The sequence below is a fragment of the Leptodactylus fuscus genome, chromosome 4 (genome assembly GCF_031893055.1).
Source record: "Leptodactylus fuscus isolate aLepFus1 chromosome 4, aLepFus1.hap2, whole genome shotgun sequence".
NCBI lineage: Eukaryota > Metazoa > Chordata > Amphibia > Anura > Leptodactylidae > Leptodactylus > Leptodactylus fuscus.
The window spans coordinates 202,729,186-202,752,736 of record NC_134268.1 but is presented as its reverse complement, the minus strand read 5'-3'; the positions used below and the strand labels follow the sequence as shown (position 1 = coordinate 202,752,736).

Below are 23,551 nucleotides of genomic sequence, written 5' to 3'. Positions count from 1 at the left end.
GAACAATATCTGCAAGGAGTTTGTATGTTCTCCCCGTGTTTGCGTGGATTTCCTCTAATTCTACAAAGACATACTGATAGGAAAAAATAAATGTACACTGTGATCCCTATATGGGGCTCACAATTTACATTAAAAAAACAAAAAAAAGTACCCACCGCACATGAATGCTGAGGAAATTCAGTGGCTTTAGGAGAGGGGACATGGGATGTCACAGCCGGCGACAATTTCACTGTAAGAGCTAAAATGTAACCTCTTTAAATATTAGGGACAGTTTAATAAACGTAAACATTTTTGTTACATAATATCAGAGTATTTATATAAATTGTTACCAATTTCATGGTTTACTAACAGTATTTCGCGTCACTAAGGCCCGGTTCAACTCAGCGTTCAGGTTTCCATTTGGGATTCCAAGCAGCACTTTTCTCTCTGCATGTTTTGTGCGGAAACCACACGGACCTTATTATAGTCTATGGGGTCTGTGTGTTTTCTTAGGTAACTGCTTTTTAGTGTGTATAGGTTTCCGTTCAGGGAAACCCTAATGCTGATGTGAACCAGGCCTAAGACTACGGTCACATCTGAGTTCAGTGACTGTTTCTATCCCTCATTGCACTTATAAAATGCGGAAAGAAAAGTCCTGCAAGTCTATGGGGTGTAACCGCGGACCCGAAGAACGGAAAACCCCAACGCAAGTGTGAACCTAGCATAACAAATCTGTCCTTGTAAACTATGTGAAATATTCTAACTCCACTGTACCGAATTGAATATACTCACCAGTGGCGTAACTACCGCCATAGCAGCAGAGGCAGCTGCCACAGGGCCTGGGACATTAGGGGCCTGGTGACAGCCGCTCCCACTGCTATCATTATACTCAGGGGTCTTTTTGGACCTCCAAGTATAATGATCGGCGGCCCGGGAGAGGTAAGGAACGTAAAAAACACTGTTACTTACCTCTCCACGATCCGGGCAGGCTTTGGTCTAGTCGTCTGACGTCTCATGACCCCGGCCTGCGTCCCGGGTCATGTGACGTCTGACGTAATTGAAGATGGACTACTTCGGAGGCCGACAGCGTAGGAGCCGGGAGACAGGTGAGTAACAGAGGTTTTTTTATGTTTTTCTCCCCCTGGGTCTCCGATTATTATACTCTGGTGTCTGAAAAGACTTCAGAGTATAATAATTGTGTATAGGTGTCCACAGTGGGACATAATACTGTGTGCAGGGGCCACTATGGGGTACAATACTGTGTGCAGGGGTCACTATGGGGGATAATACTGTGTGCAGGGGACACTATGGGGATAATACTGTGTGCAGGGGCCACTATGGGCGATAATACTGTGTGCAGGGCCACTATGGGGGATAATACTATGTGGAGGGGCCACTATGGGGGATAATACTGTGTGGAGGGGCCACTATGGGGGATAATACTGTGTGGAGGGGCCACTATGGGGGATAATACTGTGTGGAGGGGCCACTCAGGGATATAATAATGTGTGCAGGGGCCACTAAGGGACATAATACCGTGTGCAGGGGCTACTATGGGGGGATAATAGAGTGCACAGGAATGCGTGGGAGGGGTCGGTCGGGGGGGACCCATGTCAAAAGTTCACCATGGGGCCCCGCCATTCCTAGTTACACCATGCTCACCTTATTCCTTAGGCAGCATACATGTTCTTAAAGAGAACCTTTCATGTCCTCTGGCACATGCGGTTTTATATACCGCTAGAAAGCCAACAGTGTGCTGATTTCAGTGCACCGTCGGCTTTCACGCTATGTGCCCCGGGGTTGGAGATATCGGTGCCGTTAATTTCAGCACTGTTCTCTGCCCACTATCAGTAGGGTGTTCCTGACAGTCTAGCTGGGCTGTGAGGAAGACCCACGCTGAAAGTTCAGGGCTACGTTAGACTACCATTAGGGAGGGCATTCCTCACATCCCAGCGATGACGCTAGACTGTCAGGAACACTAGACTGTCAGGAACACCATACTGACAGTGGGCAGAGATCGGTGCCGAAACTAACGGCACCAATATAACCAGCCCCGGGGCACATAACAGGAAAGCTGACATTGCACTGTATTCAGCACACTGTTGGCTTTCTAGCAGTATATAAAACCGCATGTGCATGAGAAGATGACAGGTTCTCTTTAACTTTGTAAATGCAAATAAAGATGTTTACAAATATATTATTTGTGTTGAGCGCCTCCTACATGGTATGCAGCATCTTTTTTCTTTGGTATTTCAGGTTCCACTGTGTGAGCATAGTCTTAAAGGGGTTTTCAATCAGAATTTTCATACTGATGACCTACACACAGGATAAGTCATCAATATGTGTGGGACCGACTCCTGGACCCTGCACAGATCATCAGTTCTTGCAGCCTCTATGGGCTGCAAGTTACTAGTGGATGGGCGATGCATGCAGCACTTCTCCAATTCAAGTAAAAAGAGAGGCACAGCAGCCCCATCCACTGCATAGCAGATGGTTTGGGTGAACTCCAGTGCTGCTCTTGAATAGGAGTGGTGCTGAATGTGTCGCCAATACACTGGCAGATTCTAGTTCCTGCTAGAGCAGATGATCAATCTGGGGTCTAATATTATTATATGGGGTCTGGGCATACGTAATTGTGCCCATTTATAAAGGCCACGCACCTGCAAAAAGTTCACTCCCACTTTCGCCATTCACGAATCACCATGTGAAGGGTTCTCTCAGGTTGAATCCTCTGTGTGATCCCATATTCTTATAGAGACAAGTTCTTTTTTATGTAGATAGTGAGCCCCATATAGGGATCACATTGTACTTTTTTTTCCTATCAGTATGTCTTTGTAGAATGGGAGGAAATCCACGCAAACACAGGGGAGAACATACAAACTCCTTGCAGATGTTGTTCCTGGCGGGATTCAAGCCCAGGACTCCAGCACTGCAAGGCTACAGTGCTAACCACTTAGCCACCGTGTTGCCCCTTATTGGCAAGTTTGTGCCATAAAAAAGACTTATATGATCCCACACACCGATTCGCAAAAAACTTGTGTGGCCAAATCTGTGCCGCAAATATGAATATATTTTATAGATGGTTTCTAAGGCCTGCACACTGAGCTGTAAAAATTATGGAAATGTGTATGAGGACATAGAAATAAATGGGCCCTTAAATTATCTCAAATTTTGGACAATACATAGCTCCCAACCATCCCGCATTTAGCAGGAAAGTCCCGAATTTAAGCTTCTGTCCCACGCAGCTCCCTGCATGTCCCACTCTGTCCCTGAAGTGTTTTACTTAACAATCACCCTCCACCATTCCTGTTCAATCAATGCTGTTAGTTTTGGTGTCTGATATGCTATTTAGTCTCTGTACTGTCAGGAGGGCGGTGTCAGACAGGAGCAGACAAGGGGGGTGAGTCTGAGCTCAGACACTGGTAGCCTCTGATTGGAGCTCTGAGTCACACCCCCTGCCTGTTACTATCCACCTGACATTACAGAGCTTAAAGGGGTATTCCCACCTCACATAATCATCTTCCTGATTTCTTGCATCATTTGGTGGGCGGGGTTTCACTTGCAACCTACTGTTTAGCTCCGCCCCAAAATTGGTGTAGCTCCGCCCACCCACATTGGACTATGACGTACAGGCAGCAGCAACTCCATTCTGTGTTACATACAGAGACTGCCTGTCTCTGCCATAATGAACACAATTGAATTAGCTAGCCTGATAACTGGGAGAACAGAAGAAATGCAAGCAGCTCCTCTCCCCTATCTGCTAACAGGAAGCTAGGTCACATGGTGTAGACACAGGAATAGCTAGAAACACAGGCTCGCTCCCTGCACTTAACCCTCCCCCCCCCCCCCTCAGAGCAGCAGATACATCACTTGACTCATGAGCAGCTAAGTCAGGGCTGTAGCCACAAAGAATTGAATAAAGTAAGATAGTGGACAAACAAAGCAGTTTTGCTGAAGCAATGTATTTAGGAAAAGTCTTACATCCACATTAACAAGCAGTATAGATAGGATCCTTGTGATGGGACAACCCCTTTAAATAGCACATCAGACACCAAAACTACCTGCGCTGGTTGCTCAGGAATGGTGGGGGTTAGAGAGAAAATTCCAACTGTGCTGGAATCAGTTGAGCCGCACCTATTAACAGATGCTAAGAACTTGTACTGGTGGAGGTGGTGGAAGGTCCTCTATAATCTATATCTACTGTATATTTTTACACTTGAGCCTGCTGCTGATTTTGTCCTCTACTGAGCACTTAGACCACTTTGGAACAGCTCATAGATTTCTGTTATTGAAAATCTGACATAACATTATCAGCAGATGCTTTCCGGAAACCAAGACCTTTGGAACAGACCCGAGGACATCCACACAATGTCATGTTATATTTGCCAACTGTTGTTCCTTAATGACAACCTGTTCCTCCATCCCTCCATGCTGTGCTTGTTTCCTCGCTCACGATTACAAAATTCCCTGAGCACTAAATGTAACTTTGCATCAGCTTAGAATAGCATTACATGATACTTTATCGCTAGCAAAAGGGAAAGCTCTGGAATTGTGAGATCAGGTCACTGCCAGTATGAAGCTTCTCTCCCCCCGGAATTCAGAAGAAAATTAGTGGAAGGAAAAGCTAAGACGTTGGCCCCAAACTCAAAGCTGACGTCAGGCTGCAAAGTACTTCATGTTCCCTCTCTGCCTGATGTACAGCACCGTGCAAACGGAATGACGAAAAGAAAAATGTAAACCCCACCGATATTTGGTGTGACCTTTGCCCTTTTTCCTTCCATCAATTCTTCTTGGTAGTTGCAGACAATTATTGAATGAATTCGGCAGGGAGGTTGATTCCCAAAAAAAATAACTAACCCAGCTATCTTTGGTTGTGTGATTGGGCCCTCCTAATTAAAATTGTAGGACACCCCCCCACACCACCCCACCCCCATTTTTCAGATCGAAAAATTCCCTTATTTGGCCCCAACACAGTGTACTACCTCTATTTTTTGGTCCCCACATAGTACACAACAATATTTTTATTGCTCCCATTTAGTATATGGCCCCCCTTTTTTTGGCCCCATTTTGTATATGGCCCCCCTTTTTTGGCCCCATTTAGTATATGGCCCCCCTTTTTTTGCCCCCATTTAGTATATGGGCCCCCGTTTTTGCCCCCATTTAGTATATGGGCCCCCTTTTTTGCCCCCATTTAGTATATGGCCCCCCGTTTTTGCCCCATTTAGTATATGGCCCCCCTTTTTTTGGCTCCATTTAGTATATGGCCCCCCCTTTTTTGCCCCCATTTAGTATATGGCCCCCCTTTTTTTGGCCCTCATGCGTTATATTATCCCCTTTTATTGGCCCTTCCCCAATATATGACTCCACTTTTTTGATTCCCCCCCTACAATATATAAACCTCTTTTTTTTAGATATATAGCACCCTTCTCCCCCCAATATATGGCACCCCTTTTTGCATCCCCCCAAGTATATGACCTCCTTCCCCCCCGTTTGCAGATCAAAAAATCCTAACCCAGCTATCTTTGGGTGTGTGATTAAGCCCCCTAATTAAAATTGTAGGAAACCCCCCCCATTTTCAGATCAAAAAGACTCCTCCTATTTGGCTCCCACACAGCGTGCTACTGCTTTTCTTTGGCCCCCAAATAGCACACAACCATTTATTTTTTGGCCCCCATTCAGTATATGACCCTCCTTTTTTTGGACCTCACACAGTACATTACAGTAAACAATGGAGTAGCAGGACTGGACCGTGCTAGGAGACACCGGAAGGGAAAAAATTACTCCTTGAATCCCCAGAAGGGCCTAAAAATCTACCGCTCTCCATTCTGTAGTCCCGAGGTTAGGATTGTCAGCCATCTTGTCTTCTCGGTGGTCTGGGGCAGAAGTCGGAAGATACTGAGTGACAATGCCGCTCCGAAGTGCGGAGATCTGGAGGTGTCACCTGCTGTCCATGGCGTCTGTTGCTAAGTACAGTCCGCCTGCCATTTGCTTATCAGTGTGGCAAAAAAATATATAATAAGTTACACAAGTATATCTTCCTTTTACTTGGACTTGTGCCTTGTTCACACTGATGCCAGCAGAGGTTGGTCTTCCCTTTGCGCACAGACTTCTGTTTGACTTCCAGTATGGGTATGCATTGTGACATCCATGGTTATGTCTATTTATACCTCCCAGGTATGGAAAGAAACCACACTATGGTAAAAAAAAAAAACAACAACAACAAGCAAACACTTATTATCACATTAAATTGGTGAATACAAAGTGCACCTTTCTGGTTAATCTCCTCAAAAACAAAATAAACAGGCAGTTGAGGAATCTGGGCTGCAGGCAGAATCTGCTCCAAAATCAGCGTCACATTCCTACATGCAAATACCACTGTAGGCCAAGATCCCCACATTGCAGAAATGCAGCTTTTCTGTATGAGCCGTCACCAGTCGTGTCCTTTAACGTGCAGATGGTGCCTGCACATATAAAGTTAGCCTGAAACGGCATCATATTGTGTGGGGTAATGCAGGGGCGTGAACAGAGAAGGGTTAATTTTAGGGATTTTAATTACAGTACGGAAGGGTTTACATTAGGAATTGTTATAGGCCCGTCGGAAAAAATGTGTCTTTAGTTTGCGCTTGAAGCTGTAGAAATTGGGAGTTAATCTGATTATCTGGGGTAGAGCATTCCAGAGAAGTGGTGCAGCTCAGGAGAAGTCTTGTATACGAGCGTGGGAGGTTCTGATAATACAGGATGGAAGAGGTTTCCTCTGCAGACTTTCTGCTTCCATTATACCTATAGGGAAATTGCCAGTGCTTCTGTAGGTATAATTAACATGCTATAATTTCCAACAGTTTTGGAAAACCCAGCATCTCTGCCGCGAGTATTTTCCCACAATGAGTGGAAGGGATTTGCAGGAACTGTAAAACACAGTGTAAAAAACAACATGTGTGGTCCCAGCCTCAAGGTGTCTAGGCTAAATAATTGATGTCCTATCCTAGTTTATCAATTGAAGATTAGTGGGCATAGAGATAGATAGATAGATAGATAGATAGATAGATAGATAGATAGATAGATAGATAGATAGATAGACAAGTAGATGGATGGATACATAAATAGATAGGAGACAGATAGGCAGATAGATAGATGACAGATAGATAGATATTAGATAGATAGATAGATAGATAGATAGATAGATAGATAGATGAGAGATAGGAGATAGATAGATAGATAGATAGATAGATAGATATGAGATAGATAGATAGATAGATAGATAGATAGATAGATAGATAGATATGAGATAGATAGATAGATAATAGATAGATAGATAGATAGATAGATAGATAGATAGATAGATAGATAGATAGATATGAGATATATATAGATATTAGATAGATAGATAGATAGATAGATAGATAGGTAGATGAGAGATAGGAGATAGATAGATAGATAGATAGATATGAGATAGATAGATAGATAGATAGATATGAAAGAGATAGATAGATATGTAATAGATAGATATGAGATAGATAGATAGATATGTAATAGATAGATATGAGATAGATAGATAGATAGATAGATAGATAGATAGATAGATAGATAGATAGATAGATAGGAGATAGATAGATAGATAGATAGATAGATAGATAGGTAGATGAGAGATAGGAGATAGATAGATAGATAGATAGATAGATAGATAGATAGATAGATAGATAGATATGAGATAGATAGATAGATAGATAGATAGATAGGTAGATGAGAGATAGGAGATAGATAGATAGATAGATAGATAGATAGATATGAGATAGATAGATAGATAGATAGATAGATAGATAGATATGAAAGAGATAGATAGATATGTAATAGATAGATATGAGATAGATAGATAGATATGTAATAGATAGATATGAGATAGATAGATAGATAGATAGATAGATAGATAGATAGGAGATAGATAGATAGATAGATAGATAGATTATAGATAGATAGATAGATAGATAGATAGATAGATGATAGATAGATAGATAGATAGATAGATAGATTATAGATAGATAAATAGATGATAGATAGATAGATAGATAGATAGATAGATAGATAGATAGATAGTAGAAAAAAATAAACCCACACTTTTTCTAAATATTGGAGTGCTGCCATTTTTTCCATTTTCTAGATAGATAGATAGATTATAGATAGATACTGTATGCAGATGTATTTTCAGTTCTCTAATAGTGACACTAAAAGCAGAAGGAATATAAAGCAAACTAACAGATAAATAACACTACTTACTCAGTACTTATTGTGAGAACACGGAATAATTTCCTTTTTTTACATGTTTCTCCCATTAATCAGTTCTCTATGTGGAGCCGCAGTTTGTTGGTTATTCCACACTCTGAATATAAATGGCATTCACTGACTAATATTACTACTATTATTCTGTATACTGAGCCCAAATAGTTGCTTTGCTTATAATGTACAGCTCTGTGTGAATAAAGGCCATTTTATTATACCCAAAAAAAAATAAAAAATTGAATACCGAATGCCAAGTGTCAGCACTTCCAAAATATGAGCACAAAGGCAAATTCATCAGTGTATATTATGTATAGGAGATCGGTACAATGGGCAGTGATTACTCCATAATGACGCTGTATTGTGAGCGCCGCTCGAATGTGATGAATACAAAAGGAAACTGGCAGCTATTGTTAGATATCAGAGGGAAACGCAGTCCACATCCGTTATATCAAGAATTTATGTTGTGTTATGCACAGATGTGACCGGAGCCTTCAACGCAACACTCACGGTTTATGAATTATAATATTTTCAGTATTAATCTAATTGACCACCATGAAGCTGTGATCTGTTTTTGACTCCCCTTCCAAACCCCATAACTTTTTTATTTTTCCATTCACAGAGCCATATGAGGGCTTAGTGTTTGCGGGACAAATTGTACTTTATAATGGTACCATATAATATTCTGTATGATGTACTTGGAAGCTGGAAAAAAATCAGAATGGGGTGGAATTGGAGAAAAAGTGCGTTTGTGCGACTTTCTTAGGGGCTTTGTTTTTAAGGCATTCACTGTTTTTCGGGTTTTTTTTGCACGGACACAAATTCCTGCATGTCCACTTTTCATTTCTATGGGAGCGTGATGTTCGGAACGGCTGAACTGAACAGTGTTCACTCATCTCTAAATGAGACAGGTTCCCTGACTGCCTATATAAGGACTAGATACCCAAGTTCTTCTGTTTTTACAAAAATATATTTGCATTCCTTCTTCCTAAAACCCAAACTGTAATAAACTAGCATTTGCATGGACCCCATCATGGCTTTACTGAAACTTCAGCAGATGGACGTTCTTTATTGACTTCCTTCTGGGAAACAAAACACATGCAAAAACTGTAACTACAGATTTTAACAGCAAAAATTTGCAACAAAAAATGCACTTCTTTACAAGGATGCTTCATAGCTTTTGGGGCATTGGCACCGTATTTGGGGTGAACGATGCCGGGCAAATTCTCCATTGGGTTTGTAGTATGTCTATAGGGATTAGATAAACCTATGTATACATTTTTAAAGGGAGTTTATATATGGTATTCTTGTGGTGATTTTGTAATTCTTACATTCCATGTATATTGTAATCCAATGATATTTAACAGAGAGTCAATGGCAGACAAATGTAAAAGGTTGATGCAAATGAGCGTGCCTACAACAATCTACAATAAAGGTCTTCTTATGTCCAGGTACCCTATGTAATTGAATTCTCTGCAGCTGCCGCATAATCATGTAACATATAATATATAAGACCATGAGAAAATAAAGACAGATAAGAAAGAAGAAAATGCTTCAGTGCTTCAGTCTCTATTTCCAGTTAGGGCTTCTTGGTCTCGGGATGTCGGTTCTAGTGACTGCTGAGGGGACCCCAGGAACCTGTTCTATGGACAGGTAATAAATGTACTTACTGAAAAGACTATTAAAAGTATTGATACCTGTAGACGATTTCACTTGCTGAATATAACAGGTCCTTAGTACTTGATAGTGAGGACCTCTGCTGGCCAGCGTCTGTGATAACCCATGAGCGGTGCCTATACTATTATGTAATTCAACAGTGTATTGATGCCGCCAGCCCAAAACTGATAAATGCTGTCTTCCTATTTTTTCAAATAAAACTTGTTATACATTAAGCTATAGAAAAAGTGCAGGCTCCAGCACTGGGAGATCCAGGGCATTGGTGCTAAAAATGTCACAATCTGGGATTATGAGAAATTTTTGATTGAACCTAAGGCCTCTTGAAATAGGATTCCTCGGGTCCCATCCTCTCCACCAGCTGTATAGAGTAAGTAAACATCCCCATTCATTTACATGGAACATATCATCAGCCAGAACCGTGGAGTTGGTAGGCCAAAGCACCAACCAACTTCATACCTCCCAACCGTCCCGATTTCCGCGGGACATTCATGATTTCGGTGACGTGTCCCGCGGTCCCAGTTTGAGGGAGGTATGTCCCGATTTCAACTCTGAGTTGAATACATACGCAACTAAAGCAAGGAGCTGTCACAGCTCAGCTCCTTGCTTTGCCACTGCATTCCGGCTAGTGGCTGTGTAGACACGATGTGATGACGTCACATCGCGCCTACAACAGTATTAGCGAGACTGCAGAGAGAGCGGCGGGGGAGCGAGGAAAAGGTGAGTTTAATGTGTGTACACATTGAGGTGGAACATGAAACTGGGGGCAGATGAAAGGGAGGACGGCATGACACTGTGGGCAGAAATGGAGGGATATGAAACTGTGGGCAGAGATGGGGGACATGAATCTGGGGGCAGAGATGGAGGGACATGAATCTGGGGCAGAGATGGGAGACATGAATCTGGGGGCAGAGATGGAGGGACATGAATCTGGGGACAGAGATGGAGGGACATGAATCTGGGGGCAGAGATGGAGGAACATGAATCTGGGGGCAGAGATGGAGGGGCATGAATCTGGGGGCAGAGATGGAGGGACATGAATCTGTGGGCAGAGATGGGGGATATGAATCTGGGGGCAGAGATGGGGGGATATGAATCCGGGGGCAGAGATGGGAGGACATGAATCTGGGGGCAAAGATGGGGGGATATGAATCTGGGGGCAAAGATGGGGGATATGAATCTGGGGGCATAGATGGAGGGACATGAATCTGGGGGCAGAGATGGAGGAGACATGAATCTGGGGGCAGAGATGGGGGGACATGAAACTGGGGCAGAGATGGGGGGCATGAATCTGGGGGTAGAGATGGGGGTCATGAATCTGGGGTCAGAGATGGGGGGACATGAATCTGGGGGCAGAGATGGAGGGGGGACATGAAACTGGGGGCAGATGAAAGGGGGGACGGCATGACACTGTGGGCAGAGATGGAGGGATATGAAACTGTGGGCAGAGATTGGGGACATGAATCTGGGGGCAGAGATGGAGGGACATGAATCTGGGGCAGAGATGGGAGACATGAATCTGGGGGCAGAGATGGAGGGACATGAATCTGGGGGCAGAGATGGAGGGACATGAATCTGGGGGCAGAGATGGGGGACATGAATCTGGGAGCAAAGATGGAGGGACATGAATCTGGGGGCAGAGATGGAGGGACATGAATCTGGGGGCAGAGATGGGGGACATGAATCTGGGGGGCAGAGATGGGGGACATGAATCTGGGGGCAGAGATGGAGGAACATGAATCTGGGGGCAGAGATGGAGGGGCATGAATCTGGGGGCAGAGATGGAGGGACATGAATCTGGGGGCAGAGATGGGGGATATGAATCTGGGGGCAGAGATGGGGGGATATGAATCTGGGGGCAGAGATGGGGGATATGAATCTGGGGCAGAGATGGGGGGATATGAATCTGGGGCAGAGATGGGGGGACATGAATCTGGGGGCAAAGATGGGGGGATATGAATCTGGGGGCAAAGATGGGGGATATGAATCTGGGGGCATAGATAGAGGGACATGAATCTGGGGGCAGAGATGGAGGAGACATGAATCGGGGCAGAAATGGGGGGACATGAAACTGGGGCAGAGATGGGGGGCATGAATCTGGGGGTAGAGATGCGGGACATGAATCTGGGGGCAGAGATGGGGGGACATGAATCTGGGGGCAGAGATGGAGGGGGGACATGAAACTGGGGGGCAGATGAAGGGTGTATATGAAACTGGGGAAGAGATAGAGGGGGGACATATAATTTACGGGTGACTGTAGGAGGATTATACTGTGTGGGAGCACGTGAAAAATGAATGAGAATGGGTGGAGTCAACATAAAAGTGGATGGAGCCAAATTTGCCATGGCGCGCTGAGCGTGCCGCCGGCGTCACAGGTGCTTCCATTCATTTCTATGGGAGCGTGCTGTTCGGATCGGCTGATCCGAACAGTGTTCGCTCATCTCTATTTGTAACATCTAATTAATTCTACAATATCAATAGCTGTGTAATATAATATACAATAATTATATAATAATACAATATTAAAAATAATCATTTTATTTTGAAGTTAGAGTCGGAGTCAATAACTTTTTTCTAAGTTCGACTTCACCAAAAACTGGCCTCAACTCCCATTCCAAGTCCATGTTTCTGACACAGCTCAGTCATCTAACTAATCTAAGAAAATCCTTTACACCCCAACAGCTGCTAAATCATAAAGGTCCTTTCGAGCTGGGACCAACTATGTTGGACAAATCCGACTCTGATGAACGTCATCCGTTATACATGGGTCATGAAAGAGTTAAATCTATCGAATAAAGCAAAGATCCCTTAGATTTCCCTGAATTCATTTGCTTAATCTAACTCAGGAGTCAGCTCGGCTCCTTCACTATGAAGACATTATAAAAAACAAAAAAACTTTGCAAGTCTTCAGTAGGTGATACCTTTTTTAATGGCTAACTCATAGTGATGACAGAATATGACGTTTCGAAGTTATATCTGAAGAAGAAGCTCAGAGGAAGCTTCGAAACGTCATATTCTGTCATCACTATGAGTTAGCCATTAAAAAAGGTATCACCTACTGAAGACTTGCAAAGTTTTTTTGTTTTTTATATTTTATAACCACTGGCTAACACGGTACCAAAACAAACATTTTCCTTTTACCATATGAAGACATTATACACTGAGTGGCCAAAAGTCATGGGAAGGTACCGGAAGTGCCGTTAATAGCAGGTCACCCCTCTGCGAGCCCTGATAACTGCAGCAAGACAAAGAGGCATGGACTCCACAAGGTGTTGGAAGAGTTCTGGAGGGATATTGATCCGCGCAGTCTGCACTGAAGCCTACAATTGGTCCTGTGTAGTTGGTGATGGGTCCATGGAGCAAACACTGATATCCACAGTATCCCATAAATGCTCTATGGGGTTGAGGTCGAACGAGCGGGTTGGCCACTCAAGGGATGTGAGGACACTGGTGTTTATTAAGCCAGTCCCGTGCCAACAACGAGCGATGACATGTTGCATTGTCCTGTTTGAACACAGCATCCCCATCAGGGAACTCCACCAACAGAAAGGGGAGCAGATGGTCTGCCGTAAGTTGTATGTATTGTGCACCGATCAGTGTTCTATGGTTTGTGACTTGTCAGAAACCCAGCCATGATGTCCTTATTGTGTCCGGGTTATCTTCTCATACATGTAGTGTCCTCCTGATAACCAGCCATAATAATAATAATAATAATAATAAATTTTATTTATATAGCGCCAACATATTCCGCAGCGCTGTACAATTTGTAGGGTTCAAATACAGACAGAAAGATACATTACAAAGAAAATTATTTCACACAATGCGACCTGCTCGCAAGAGCTTACAATCTATGAGGTAGAGGGGGTGACACAATAGGTAGCAGGGGCGGTATTACTTATACAGAGGTCAGACCCTTTTGTAATAGAGGTGACTGTCATTGCATAAACATAAGACTTTATGAGCCATCAACAGTCGTGTCCTGTAACATGTGGATGGAGCTTGGACCTATGGAGTTAGCATGAGATGACATCATATCATGTGGGGAAATGTGGGAGCGGGGACAGAGGAGGGTTAAGGGTTTACGTTAGACATTGTGATAGGCCTGTCTGAAGAGATGTGTCTTTAGTTTGCGTTTGAAACTGTATAAATTGGGAGTTAATCTGATTGTCCGGGGTAGAGCATTCCAGAGAAGTGGTGCAACTCGGGAGAAGTCTTGTATACGAGCGTGGGAGGTTCTGATAATAGAAGATGTAAGTGTGAGGTCATTGAGTGAACGGAGAACATGGGTTGGGCGATAGACAGAGATGAGGGAGGAAATGTAGGGAGGTGTGGCATTATGGAGAGCCTTGTGGATGAGAGTGATAACTTTATATTTTATTCTATATTGAATAGGCAGCCAGTGTAGTGACTGGCACAGACCAGAGGCATCGCTGTAGCGTCTAGCCTGATAGATGAACATGGCCACTGCATTCAGAATAGATTGTAGAGGGGAGAGTTTAGTGAGGAGAAGACCGATTAGTAAGGAGTTACAGTAGTCAAGGCGAGAATGAATCAGAGAGACAATAAGTGTCTTTAGTGTATCTCTGGTGAGGAAAGGGCGTATTCTGGAGATGTTTTTGAGGTGGAGGTGACATGAACGTGCGAGTGATTCAATATGAGGGGTGAAGGAAAGGTCTTCTCATACAATGTAGTGTCCTCCTGATAACCAGCCATGATGTCCTTATTGTGGTCTGGTTATCTTCTCATACATGTAGTGTCCTCCTGATAACCAGCCATGATGTCCTTATTGTGTCCGGGTTATCTTCTCATACATGTAGTGTCCCCTCCTGATAACCAGCCATGATGTCCTTAATGTGTCCGGGTTATCTTCTCATACATGTAATGTCCTCCTGATATCCAGCCATGATGTCCTTATTGTGGTCGGGTTATCTTCTCATACATGTAGTGTCCCCTCCTGATAACCAGCCATGATGTCCTTATTGTGGTCGGGTTATCTTCTCATACATGTAGTGTCCTTCTGATAACCAGCCATGATGTCCTTATTGTGGTCGGGTTATCTTCTCATACATGTAGTGTCCTCCTGATAACCAGCCATGATGTCCTTAATGTGTCCGGGTTATCTTCTCATACATGTAATGTCCTCCTGATATCCAGCCATGATGTCCTTATTGTGGTCGGGTTATCTTCTCATACATGTAGTGTCCTCCTGATAACCAGCCATGATGTCCTTATTGTGGTCGGGTTATCTTCTCATACATGTAGTGTCCTCCTGATAACCAGCCATGATGTCCTTATTGTGTCCGGGTTATCTTCTCATACATGTAGTGTCCTCCTGATAACCAGCCATGATGTCCTTATTGTGTCCGGGTTATGTTCTCATACATGTACTGTGTTCATTTTACCAATATAAGGGTATGTTCACACGCAGTGCATCGGCATTCCGTCGCGACATCCCGCTCCCGATTAGGCCCGAATGAATGGACCTAAACAGGAGCGTGTCTCGAGCTGCGGAATCCACAGCGAAATAAGTCACGTTGCTTTTTTTTCTCCCGATACTAGCTAGTGGAAAACATGCCAGCAGGTCCCATTGAAGTCAACAGGAGCTATTTTTTGCAGGTGGATTTTGAGGTGGATTCGGCCTTCAAAAAACTCTGTGTGAACATACATTGAGATATATACAGAGAATGATCCACCCCACAAAAATTTGGATGTTATCTAGTGTCAGACTAGCAGTATACAGGTTCTGTAATATGACACTAGAGTGGGAACACCTATCTCAGAGGTGTGTTTCTGGTAGTGCACCTCAGATAGCGGGAAGAAGGGAGGTCCTACTCTCAATTTTGATGTATGTCCCTTATGATTACAGATAAAAGTGAATAAAGAATATAACCCCCCCCCAGTGTCTGTTCACATCTGCCCTGTTATGTCCATTGATCTGGTCCATCAGAGCACCACAAGAATGTACATATGGACCGCTGAAGCAGCAGATACCAACAGTGCCTGGTGGACCCCATTGACTATAATAGGATTCATTGGGTGTCTGTTCTTCGAAAAAGTCGTAATTGTGACATTATTTCCACTGTCACTGCGACGTAGTCTCCAAACGGGGACTCCAACGCCAATGTCACCCCAGCCTTATGTGACAAATCTCATATCCATGACCACCATTACCAAAGACAATGGCTTATAATAGTAGTTTTTGTAAATTCTTGTACACTATACTGCCACACTATAATAAATCCTAAGTAACCAAAGATGTCTTGCCAAGCCATAAAGTAAGCAGTGCACCTCACTAAATAATGTACAAAAAGTCACAGGAGACCAAGAATTGGGTTTTCATTTATTTTCACACTACACCAAAATGTCCGCCCTATTGTTTACAGTTTGATTGTCAGCTGTCGCGGAAACGTTGCGATCAATAAAGTTAGTTGAACGGAAACAAAAAAAAAAAGACCCTTAGTGATCACGCGTTGCTGTGTGCGTGACTCTCCCTCAGGACTACATTTCCCGAGAAGCTTTGCGGCGGGTTCTGACAGATGGGGACACTATGACGGCTCCGGGCTTTGCAGGTGTCTTCCCAGGTGATGGCTTGTTCCTTGTGTAGGCTTAGGTAGGCCTGAGCTGTCGCCTAGGCTCCATACTATGTCGCAGCAGTCGATGGTTTCGGTTTGTTTCGTGCGCCCGGCCGCACGTCACCCCGACCTTTGTATCCAGTATGTGATGGTATGAGCTGCAGGGTCGTCACTGCTCAGCCCCGGTCCTGCTGCTGACTGGCCTGGGCTTGTCTAGCTGTGGCCTATATCTGAGCGGTACAGGCTGCTGTGAGTATTGGACTGCACTCATAATATGCTCCTTAAAGGGGGTGTCCACTTGCAAACCTATATGGCTAGCTGACTACTTTGACCACGACGATCTTTGTGCAACCAATGATTGTACAAGATGCACTTTGCATGGCCAAGATTGCAGTGCTTTGGTGTCTTTCTTGCAAGCAATGAAAGTCAATACTGTGGCGTTGCGACTTGTAAGCTATTGCAACCGCAACAGTCTTGTGAGGTGATTGCAACCACTTTATTTACTTTTAGGCTGAAGCCCCACGATGTGGAAAAGCAGCTTTTATTGTTGCAGATTTTGTTGCAGTTTTTTGAGCTAAAGCCAGGAGTGGATTGAGCAGAAGGTAGAAGTATTAGAACGTCCTATATATATTTCTCATTCCTTATGTATCCAGTCTTGGCTTTGGCTCAAAAATCTGTAACAAAAAAAGCTGCGTTTCTGCAACACTGTAGTCTTTGTCTGCCCAGTGCTGAAGTTTTCTTGGATTTCTAGCTTTAAAGAGGACTTTTCATGGTCCGGGGCACAGGTAGATCTATATACCGCTGGAAAGCAGACAGTGCGCTGAATTCAGCGCACTATTGGCTTTCCCGATCTGTGCCCCGGGTAAAGAGCTAGTGGTCCCGGTACCATAGCTCTTTACAGTCAGAAGGGCGTTCCTGACAGTCAGTCAGGTACGTCCTTCTCCACAGTAGTGCCTATCGTGCTGTACAGTGTGAGCGGGGAGGAACGCCCTCTCCCTCTGCTCACAGTGCTCGTCCATAGAGGAGTATTATCAGGAGGGGAGGGGGCGTTCCTCCCCGCTCACACTGTACAGCGCGATAGGTGTTGCTGTGGAGAAGGACGTGCCTGACTGAATGTCAGGAACGCCCTTCTGACTGTAAAGAGCTACAGTACTGGGACCGAAAGCGCTTTACCTGGGGCACAGATCGGGAAAGCTGACAGTGCAATGAATTCAGTATATAGAACTGCCTGTGCCCAATCTGATGAAAGGTCCTCTTTAAGCGTTGTTGCATAACAAGAGACCGCCGTGCGCACTTGAATGCCAGCCATGATTGTAGCACAAGTAGTAGGGTCAGAGGCCTAGATGTAGTAATAGTACAATGTTATAACCTTAGACAGGCAGTCTGTGTGGGCTTCAGATATGTCACGGTGGCTGATGCAAAATAGTAAATCTGGCGAATCTTTAGACTATATAGTATATGTTTATACCAACTTTTAGGCGAAGGCCCCATGTTGCGGAAACGCAGCTAAATTTGTTGCAGATTTTTCAGCTAAACCTAGGAACAGCTACAATAGGAATGGGAATATACAGGAAGTTCTTATACTTCTCCCTTCCGCTCAATCCACTCCTGGCTTTGCCTCAAAAAAGTGCAACAATAAAAGCTGTGTTTCCGCAATAAAGACCCACATTGCGGAAACGTAGCTTCTTTTCTTGTAGATTTTGCTGTGGTTTTTTTAAGCCAAACCTAGGAACAGCTACAATAAGAGTGGGAAATCTATAGGACACTCTTATACTTCTACCTTCTACTCAATCCACTCCTGACTTTGTCTCAAAAATCCGCAGCAAAATCTGCAACATGAGGCCTCAGCTTTAGTTGGCAACACAGATTGATTTAATACAGGGTGATTTGGGACACTAACCCCCCCCCCCCCCCCCCCCCCCCCCGCCTATAATGATCTATAGGCGGTTTAGTGTCCCAAATCCACCTAACAGGTTCCCTTTAAAGATGAGCCACATTTACATTTAGTGTCAACACTATAATAAATCTCTTCCAACCCATGTGATTTTTTTATGGCCTTCTGTGCAGTATAGAATAGATGGTTTGTTATGTTGAGTTGCTCCAGAGTTTTTGGGTGTCACCCTTTTACACCCATTTGCCGGTCTATAGGCCTAATGCTGAGTGGCAGAACTGTAGCATTATACCTATTATGTTAAGCTCTGTTCAGACCTTGTTTTTGCAGTACATTCAGCATAGAGCTGTTGTGGATGCCACTTTACTCCCTATAGTGACATACTGTATGTCATGCATTGACTCACATTGTACTAAAACAAAAAAAGTGCACATCCATGCAGTAACACATACTGGCCATTGTAGGTTATAGACTCATTTGGCATTTGTAGTGTTAAAGGTGTTGTCGCTGGATCTGATTGCAGGATGCTCCATACACTGTGTAGTGACCATGGCAGGGGGATGGGCTGCAGTAAGACAGTATACAGAGCTGTGTACTTGCATCCCTACACAATGCAGATCCAGTGGCTATGGCAGCTGATTGTGGGGGGTTTCTGTGTCCCCTTCAGTCTGATTGATGTCCTGTCCTTAGGATATCAAGTCTTGGGTAACCTTTACTGCTATGCTAGTTTTGCTTTCTATTTAGTGGGGAAAAAAATCCCGAATTGATATATGTGTTGTATTACAAAGGATTTCATGGTGCGGACTTGCTGTAGAAATTTCAGCAACTGAAAATGAGTTCCATTTATCTAAATGTGGTTGTTTCCACGGCGTGTACATTAATATTTATAAGCCCCATTTAAATGAACGTGACCGTTTCAGCAACATCTGCAAACTATCCGGTTTTCACTCTTTCGTGCCGTGCTTGATCACTCCTCATTGAAGGGTACAGAAGTTAAGGAAAGTGCGGTTTGTTTGCCTAGGGGTGTTTCTGAGGTGTCAGGCCCCGTACACGCGAGTATGGCACCCGAGGAGGGGTCCATTTTGCAGTGGGATGACACTTGGAGTGACATTCTGGTGTTTTCCGTGATCTGATCCATTCTGTTTTGATGACACGGAGCAGTATAAGACCTGCTCGATATTCACCGGAATGGAACACCAAATGCCCTCTGAGGACAGCCTTGGCCTCACACTCTGCCTCACCCACCTGCGGCCAGCATAAAGGGGTCAATGGTGGATATAGTGACAAGGTTTCCTAGAAATGATGGCGTCTAGAAACTGCTTTCTGCTCATTTCCTAAGAAGGTGCTTTCTCATCAGTGACATTTGCTTATGATTTGCTTACTTATAGCGTGGTGTAAATGCACCCGCCTGCAAGCAAAATATCATTGAGCTAGGGGGCAACATGGTGGCTCAGTGGTTAGCACTGCAGCCTTGCAGTGCTGGAGTCCTGGGTTCGAATCCCGCCAAGAACAACATCTGCAAGGAGTTTGTATGTTCTCCCCGTGTTTGCGTGGATTTCCTCCCATTCTACAAAGACATACTGATAGGGAAAAAAATGTACATTGTGATCCGTATATGGGGCTCACAATCTACATAAAAAATATATCTTTGGGTTTGCTTATGATGATATCTATTGGAAAAAAACATTAGCTGTCAGATGACCAATTGTTCAATAGTGCGACTGTCTGCATGAGCAATCCCACCGTCATCATAAATTAATCTGCCCAATGGGGGAGGAGCAATAGGCGATCTGGAACGGAAAATCTGGTCCATACATTGGCCCGGCTGAAAGCTTTATGCTTGCCTAGAGATGAGTCTTATTCATCGGCTTTATCTCTGGTGCTTCCAGTGAAGCGAGGGAAGTATACTCCAATGCATACACCTGAGGTCTGGTCCATGGGGAATTCAATTAGAGTATGTTCACACTACCGTTGTAAATGTCCATTGCGGTCATCATAGGATGACATCAACAACATTAACTGTAGCAGAATAATGGATACAGACCAAGCCCCCCCTCCCCCTCCATCTGTGTTCGTTATCATTGACTCTAATGTAAACAGCACGATGGACACTTTCGTCCACCACCCAGGGGTTTAGTTAGTGTCCCAAATTGCTGTAAATTAAATCGGCATTTTAAATAAAAAAAAAAAAAAAAAAAAAACCTTTCTATTTGCCTCGTCGGACTCTTCTCTGGTGCTCCCGGGGCCTGTACAGTTCTTCCATGAAGCTGAGGATGTACACTCCAGCTTCACGGTGCAAGTCCTGGAGGAGCTGAGGCGGAGATGTACTCCTCTAGGGCAGTAATGGCGAACCTTTTAGAGACCGAGTGCCCAAACTGCAACCCAAAACCCACAAAATGTTCGCGGAGTGCCAACACGACAATATAGACTTAATACTATGCGGATCCACAATTGCGGACAGTTACTGACCAAAAATTACAGTCATGTGGGGCTTTACAGAGCTTTCAATAATACAAACAACGTTGTACTGAAATGTAAAGGTCTCGGCATTTGGTACTTTGAACAATTAATTTTCACTATTTACATCGCACAGGATCTGTTTTATAGTTACCGTGTAATATTCTTACATCCTGTACTAATATCACGTCTGCTATAAAACAGATACTGTGTGATATAAATAGTGAGGGGACCCCAGACAGTATTATATGCTCTGCAGTGGGCCCACCACACAATATTATATTCTCCACAGTACCACAGTAGCCCCCCAGTGTTATATGCTCCGCAGTAGGTGTCCCCCCCCCACAGGATTATATGCTCCACAGTGGCATCCACACACAGTATTGTGTGCTTATAAATAGCCCCCCCCAGTATTATATGCTCTTTAGTACACCCCCCAGTATTATAAGCCCCCCCAGTATTATAAGCCCCCCCAGTATTATACACCCCACCCAGTATTATACACCCCACCCAGTATTATAAGCCCCCCAGTATTATACACTCCCCCCAGTATTATACACCCCACCCAGTATTATAAGCCCCCCAGTATTATACACTCCCCCCAGTATTATACACCCCACCCAGTATTATAAGCCCCCCAGTATTATACACTCCCCCCAGTATTATACACCCCACCCAGTATTATAAGCCCCCCCAGTATTATACACTCCCCCCCAGTATCATACACCCCACCAAGTATTATAAGCGCTCCCCCCAACATCATATACACAGTGAGCCACTCTCATACTCACCCCTGAAGAGCCGCCGGCATCCACCTTCTTGTCACTGGCGGCGCTGATGACGTCATCGCGCCCGCGTCGGGGCAGAGGTCAAACTCTGCAGCCAGTGTAGGCCGCGGTCGCGCGATCCGCGGCCTACCCTGACAGCTTTCAGCTGTATGTGCATTTGCACATACAACTGAAGGCAGTGATCGCTCATCAACGGGGAATCCTGTACCGGATTCCCTGTTGGTGAGCGATCCGGGCGACCGCACGCGTGCCAGCATGGAGGGCTCTGCGTGCCCTCTCTGGCACGCGTGCCATAGGTTCGCCATCACTGCTCTAGGGTAACTGCATCGGGGCAGGGAGGACAGTGACAAGGGGAGTGTAAAGCTTTTTTATCTTTATTGCGGGCACAGACGACTTTATAACAGGGTGATTTGGGATATTAACCCCTGGTCCATAAGGAACTGTGGGTAGTTGAGTGTCCCAAATCAATCTGACAAGCTTCCTTTAATATCCATTGTTTTAATCCTGTGACGGATGAGAGCAATGGACATTAAATAAAGACAGTATCTATTAAAGGGGTATTCCGATGATGCTTGTTCACTAACCTGCAGGCTGTTGTGCTCTCTTCACTTCCTGCTTTTCTCGGCACATAGGTGGGCGGGGTTTCACTTGCATGGGATTGGTTGTAAATGAATTACCACAGTTTGAAGCTGATGTAGCAGAGCTGGATTTGAGTCAGTTTACGTTACATACAGATGTACTATCTCAGCCCTTATCAGCCAAATTCAATTAAACCGACTGATAAGAGCTCAGAAATCCCGGAGCTCTCTGAGAAGCTCTGAGAAGCTCCGCTACGTATCAGACACAAGCGGCTCAGAGCTGCTCCCAGCCCCTCCCTCCCCCCTGAGAGCAGGCAGCTACATCACTTGACAAATGAGCAGATAATCCCAAGCGCCATAGAAACGGAGTGTAAACAATGAAGTGAATAAATTAAGATAGCGGCCAAACAAAGCAGTTTTGATAAAGCAATGCATTTAGGAAAAGTCTTAAATCCACATAAACTAGCAGTATAGATAGGATGCTTGTGATGGGACAACCCCTTTAAATAATTTTTATGTAGATTGTGAGCGCCATATAGAGGTCACAATGTACATTTTTTTTTCCTATCAGTGTATCTTTGTAGAATGGGAGGAAATCCACACAAACATGGGGAGAACATACAAACTCCTTGCAGATGTTGTTCCTGGCGGGATTTGAACCCAGGACTCCAGTGCTGCAAGGCTACAGTGCTAACCACTGAGCCACCATATACTTCTGTTTTGTTGTTGATCATTTATGTTCGACCAAAGACAAGGTTGATACTTGTGGCATGCTCTCCATTGCTCAGATCCACTAGAAGATCTCACCGACAGAGAGCCCGTCTGCTAAAACGGCGGTCAGCCACGTACGCCCGCGGATCCCATATACAGAAACCAGCAGAGAGAAACATCCTCCGTGCGGGACTTTGCTCTCCACTGATTTTCGGCACTATCTGTATCCAGTGTATTGTTGCAAAATTGAAAGTGTCTCAGCATTGACGTGGACAAAATCCTCAGTTGTGCCGCCATTGTTTTCTATAGCAGGCACTGACAGAAGCCTTTGTTTCTCGACTGCCATTTCTTACCCCAGGGGAAAATCTTGTGTGCAGACTTGGTGCAGAAACCTTTGATTTGCGCCGCAGACTCCTCGGCCGGTATATACATCAGATTGTTTTATGATGTGTATTTTATTCCATGTGATTATTCCCCACACTTTGTATTCTTGCTGCAGTTATTTCTTGCCTCCAAACGAAATGGAGAAAAAGATAAGAAATCACTCCCGTCCTTGGCTATAAATATACGTCGCGTGCTTATAATACGGCCGTGAATATGAGCCCTAAAATCAGAAAGCCAAGAAATCGT

General features: G+C 44.3%; 1 protein-coding gene across 4 annotated transcripts in view; it reads left to right on the top strand.

Annotated features, from left to right (window-relative positions):
- Positions 1-16,419: 16,419 nt before the first annotated feature.
- Positions 16,420-23,551, top strand: part of ACBD5 (acyl-CoA binding domain containing 5) — a 30,652-nt gene continuing 23,520 nt past the window's right edge. For 3 of the 4 annotated variants that reach the window (XM_075271739.1, XM_075271740.1, XM_075271737.1), the window contains exon 1: positions 16,420-16,505. The gene's annotated coding sequence lies outside the window, so the exon portion shown is untranslated. Of the gene's footprint in view, positions 16,506-16,722; positions 16,746-23,551 lie in introns of those variants that run through there. The other variant, XM_075271738.1, reaches the window with a different exon arrangement.